The sequence below is a fragment of the Eptesicus fuscus genome, chromosome 6 (genome assembly GCF_027574615.1).
Source record: "Eptesicus fuscus isolate TK198812 chromosome 6, DD_ASM_mEF_20220401, whole genome shotgun sequence".
NCBI lineage: Eukaryota > Metazoa > Chordata > Mammalia > Chiroptera > Vespertilionidae > Eptesicus > Eptesicus fuscus.
In genome coordinates, this window is record NC_072478.1 from 69,208,370 (window position 1) to 69,214,472 (window position 6,103).

The window sequence follows — 6,103 nt, forward strand, 5'->3', positions numbered from 1 at the left end:
AGGGACTTCTGAACGCGGTGTTGTCTGAGTGCCAAGGGCAGCTCGGGAGGGCTCGCCCAGCCTCTGCCTAACCGCACTCCATCACACAAACAGGCGTCCGCTGCCCAGCCCCTCCAGCAGAACTGTCCCTGCTGGGACTTCAGCCAAGGGGTGGGCCGGGGCTCCCCTCCCCTGCCTGCCTTCCCCACTCATACCGTTCACAAGTACTTTTCCCACTCCTGCAGCGTTCTAACCCTCCCTCCTTCCACCCTCCTTTCAATGAAATGGAGTTTTATTGTTTAAAAAACAACAACAAACAAAACAAAACAAAACAAAAAAACAACAAAAAAAATCCTATTTGGGTTTTCAGAAGGCACTTCTGCCACAAAAAGTTCCAATACACAAGCCCCCACCCACTCCACCCCCAGCTTCCTCCTCAGGGCAGGTCCTGAGTCGGCTCACATCTTCTACAAATGTATGGCCGGGCTTTCTATCCATTTCTAGAAGATGCAAGCCAAGGTCCACGGGCAAAGGGGGCTGCAGTTTGAAGGGTCTCTTAGGTCAGTAGAGAAATCCCATTGTCTTCTGAAAGGCAGCCAGCCTCCCAACTGGAAATGGTCACAGACTCATTCCAGCATTTCTGTGGAGAATTTAAAAAAGGCTTTTGAAAATTTGACATCTGATGGAATTGTTTTTCGCCTTATTTTTTAAAAAATATATATTTTTTTATTGATTTCAGAGAGGAAGGGAGAGGGAGAGATAGAAACATCAATGAGAGAGAATCATTGATCGGGTGCCTCCTGCACACCCCCACTGGGGATTGAGCCTGCAACCCAGATATGTGCCCTGATTGGGAATCAAACCTTGACCTCCTGGTTCATAAGTCGATGCTCAACCAACTGAGCCACTCAGGCCGGGCTCACCTTATTTTATAGGATTCTTTCCTCTTTCCTTTCCTGTTCAGGCATCCTAAAATAGCTGAGCCTCTCCATATTAACATGAATTCAGGTTATTTTAATCACAAAGACTTCAAAAAAATTCAACATCCCACTCTGCATTTGGGAGATGACCTCAGACTTTATCACTGAAGTCAGATTTTGAATTCTTTTTTTTTTTTTAGCCCAATCTGAGGTTTTCAGTAAGTACCTAAGACTCTGTACATAATTCCTTTGTTTTTAAAAAACCCCATTAAAACAAAACTGCCGTTTGATGGTCTACACGTCCCATAGCTTGGGAATTTTTAAAGGAGTTCCTTGAACTTCCTGGAAACATACACAATACTTTGTATCTGCATTTTTATGGGAGAAAATTTTAGCTTTCATCAACTCATCAAACTGGGGGGTGGGGGTGGTTGATTCCCAACAGGTTTAGAATTTCTTCTGTGCTTTACGCCTAATAATATTGAGTGGACAATCAGTTATTTGAGAGAAGTAGACTGAAGTGAGTAGGTTGAAAAGGTCCTCATTATGAATAAGCTGTTTGTTAAAGGTAAGTAACTGTAGATATGTAAGGAGATGTAAAATCAAATGAACTGACTCTCATCTTTCATGTCCCCTATTGTCTCCTGGACAGAATGCAAGCTCCTACCACGACACCAAATGTCATTTACAACCTGGCCTGGCCCTGCCCAGCCTTTTCACTTTGGCCTCACTTTGTTTCAACCGAACCCAATGACTCACTTTCCTCTGGATCTTTCATGCATTTTTTTAAAGGGTAATATATGTATGGCAATTTTAAAAAAAATTTCTTTATTGATTAAGGTGTTACATATGTGTCCTTATTGCCCCATTACCCTCCCATCCCCCCAACTCATGCCCTCACCCCCTTGTTGTCTGTGTCCATTGGTTAGTATTATATGCATGCATACAAGTCCTTCGGTTGATCTCTCCCCCTTACCCCCATCCTCCCCTACCTTCCCTCTGAGGTTTGATGGTCTGATCAATGTTTCTCTGTCTCTGGATCTATTTTTGTTCATCAGTTTATGCTGTTCATTATATTCCATAAATGAGTGAGATCATGTGATATTTATCTTTCTCTGACTGGCTTATTTCACTTAGCATAATGCTCTCCAGTTCCATCCATGCTGTTGCAAATGTTAAGAATTCCTTCTTTTTTACCGCAGCGTAGTATCCCATTGTGTAGATGTACTACAGTTTTTTAATCCACTCATCTGCTGATGGGCATTTAGGCTGTTTCCAAATCTTAGCTATTGTAAATTGTGCTGCTATGAACATAGGAATGCATATATCCTTTCTGATTGGTGTTTCTAGTTTCTTGGGATATATTCCTAGAAGTGGGATCACTGGGTGAAATGGGAGTTCCATTTTTAGTTTTTTGAGGAAACTCCATACTGTTCTCCACAGTGGCTGCACCAGTCTGCATTCCCACCAGCAGTGCACGAGGGTTCCTTTTTCTCCGCATCCTCGCCAGCACTTGTCATATGTTGATTTGTTGATGATAGCCATTCTGACAGGTGTGAGATGGTACCTCATTGTCATTTTGATTTGCATCTCTTGGATGATTAGTGACTTTGAGCATGTTTTCATATGCCTCTTGGCCTTCCTTCTGTCTTCTTATGAAAAGTATCTATTTAGGTCCGTTGCCAATACCAACGGCATATTTCACAGACTTAGAACGAACTTCCCCAAAATTCATCTGGAACAACAACAAAAAAAAATCCCGAATAGCTGCAGCAATCCTGAGAAAGAAGAACAAAGTAGGTGGGATCGCAATACCAGATATCAAGCTGTATTACAAAGCCACTATTCTCAAAACAGCCTGGTACTGGCATAAAAACAGACATATAGATCAATGGAATAGAATAGAGAACCCAGAAATCGACCCAAGCCACTATGCTCAATTAATATTCGACAAAGGAGGCATGAACATACAATGGAGTCAAGACAGTCTCTTCAATAAATGGTGTTGGGAAAATTGGACAGATACATGCAAAAAAATGAAACTAGACCACCAACTCACACCATACACAAAAATAAACTCAAAATGGATAAAGGACTTAAACATAAGATGGGAAACCATAAAAATACTAGAGGAATCCACAGGCAGCAAATCTCAGACATATGCCGAAAGAATTTCTTCACTGATACTGCTCCTAGGGCAATGGAAACTAAAGAGAAAATAAACAAATGGGACTACATCAAAATAAAAAGCTTTCATGCATTTTTAAGCCTTTCTGTCTAAAAGTCCTTTGTCTGACATCTTCCTATCTATCCTTCAATGTCTCTTCTCTTTGCACATCAGTCACTGTCTGGAGCACTTGTATGTCTACCTGCCAGAGCAGTGGACACTTGGGGTCACAATGTTTCTTTCCATGTTTTACCCACTGTTTTTTGTGTGTGTTTTTTCCCCCCATTGATTTTTTTAGAGAGTGGAAAGGAGGGGGAGGGAGAGAGGATGAGAGAGAAACATCAATGTGAGAGACACACATCGACTGGTTGCCTTCTGCACACGCCCTGACCAGGGCCAGGGATTGAACTTGCAACCCAGGTATGTGCCCTTGACCAGAACCAAACCCAAGACCATTCGGTATGTGGGCCAACTCTCTAACCACTGAACACCACCAGCCAGGGCTTGTCCTTACCCACTATTAACAGTGACTGCCCTGATGTGGGGAGCCTGTAGTCACCCCATATCCCCAGGACTGAGCACAGTGCCTGGCACAGAGGAGACACTCAACACTTGTTGGTTGAATTCGTAATAAAACAAGAGGATTCAAGAGAGTCAGTAAAGGACTTGGCAGAGGAAGGGAAAGGCAGCTCAGTGTTTGGACAAAGAGACATGAATCCACTGTATTCTCATGAATCTCTCTAGAATGATACCTCATTGTCCCAGCAAAGATGTCCCCACACGGCCGGGGACAGGGTGCATTATGGCAGCTCAGGGCTGGGGGCAGAGAGGAGCACCCTTGGCAGGCGCCTCCTGCCTACCCTCTGAGGCCTTGGCCCGTACTGTACCCTCACGTTTCCTTGCTTCCTGCTCCCACTACATGCCAGGCCGCTCCATCACAGCCCACCCCTCCCCATCACACACACGCACATCCCTTTTCAGAAACAGGCCTGTGAGGAGGACGGGACCTGGACGATGACACTCTAGTTGGGAGCACTGGGTGCTGTCAGCTGTGTTCTGTGGAGCTGCACGTCCAAGTTTACACTCTGCAAAGCACTGTCACTTTGTCACATGTGGCACCTCATCTGATCTTCACTTGGGACTAATTGTCTCAGGTTAGCAGATGTGGAAAAAAACAGAGCCATCTAAGCGGCCGAAGGTGAGGAGCCTGGATGAGCCGAGCCTGGAGCAGACGTTTAACTCCACGTGCACTCGGAGCTCATGCTGGACGATGAGTCCTCAGTATAACCAAACAGTAATAACAATGTTTTTGTTGCTCTAAAAGTAGTAAATAGATAGTAAGAGATAAAGACCATAAAATGAAATACAAATGTGTCCTTCCCCTCTCCCTCCCCAAGAGCCTATTCCTACTCTCCCAAGGTAACCACCATGAAAATGTCCTTCCAGCTATGTTCTCATGTGTACGTACATATGCATGCATACATGTTATAGAGAAACATTACATATAAGTTGTGCACACTTAATGTTTCTCTAAGTGTGCACAACTAGAAATATGCAACATATGGACACACATGTACAAATGATAAGACCATTAAAATATAGAAACATAACATAAAATAACACTTAAATATGAATGTGAATATATACGTATATAAAATAATTCTACATAAAATCCTGCCTCTGTGATGTTTTTATGTGTGTGAATACATACGTGTGTGTATGTATATCCACATATATATATGCATGTACATACATAGTCGACCATGGACCTGGCACTGGATGTTAGGGGCATGGCTGGTGATGGAGGCTGGTGATTTCATTATTTCTGATCGTACACCGAACTGAATGGAGTGGATCCGGTAGCAGTTATTTTGTTGGTGAGAAGGTAGCCCCTATGCAGTGCCAGGCCGCCTGCTGGCCACAGTCTTCTCCCTTAGGAAGCTTGGTCTGTGGGTCTCCTTATTCAGTGATCCTCAGAAGCTGCTCTGTTGTGACAGCAACTGCTTGTGACCACCTGAACTCCAAGACTCATCTCTTGGTTCCTTTGAAACATGCCGAAGTGCGCCGGGGAGTTGTCTGGAGTGGTAACCGACTGTTCACATCACCAGGCCTCTCTGCCAGTGCTTGGGGTTGAGGGAGGCAGTAAACAATGAAGGCAATGTCTTTTTTTTTTTTTTTTTTTAAGATTTTACTTATTTATTTATTATTTATTTTATTTTTTTTTTGTTTGTTTGTTAATCCTCAACCAAGGATATTTTTTCCACTGATTTTTAGGGAGAGTGGAAGAGAGAGGGAAAGACAGAGAGAAACATTGATGTGAGAGAAACTCATTGATTGGTTGCCTCCTGAACGAGCCCTGATCAGGGCCTGGGCCTGGGAGGAGCCTGCAACCGAGGTACATGCCCTTGACTGGAATTGAACTCGGGACCCTTTGGTCCACAGGCCGATGCTCTATCCACTGAGCCAAACCAGCTAGGGCTGAAGGCAATGTCTTCATCATCTTTGTGGCCCAGCAGGGACCCCACAGTTCGATGAGTGCCTGTTGCTAGCACTTAACGCAGTAGCTCACTTGCAAAGTTCCCACAGAACCCCGTGGAGAGGCAGACACCCTTTCTTGCTAGACAGTTATCAAGAGCACCCTCTCTTCCAGACACCGTTTGGAAGCAGACCATTTGTTTTTAGAGCTTCTAGCTTCCTTTTCTATCCTCGCACCACGTTCAAACTGGGAACTACAGCAAGCCACTGGATGTGATTTCTGCTTGGCAGCCGGGTTATTGTGTGTGGGGTGACTGTTCTGTGCTCTAAAACACTCGTGCAGAATATGTGACACGCATGAGCCGGGAGAAGGGAGTCTGAGGAGGCCCGTAGTGGCATCGATGCTCTAATGAAGTTCCAGGCGGGAGAATCATCACCCTCACCGCATTTGGAGAGAAAGCAGAAGTTACGGGGACGTGGATTCAGACCCCATTTAAGGAAGAACTTCCTAAAGCTTTCAAAAGGTGGGACGGGCCACTTTCTAAGGTGATGCATCTTTAGT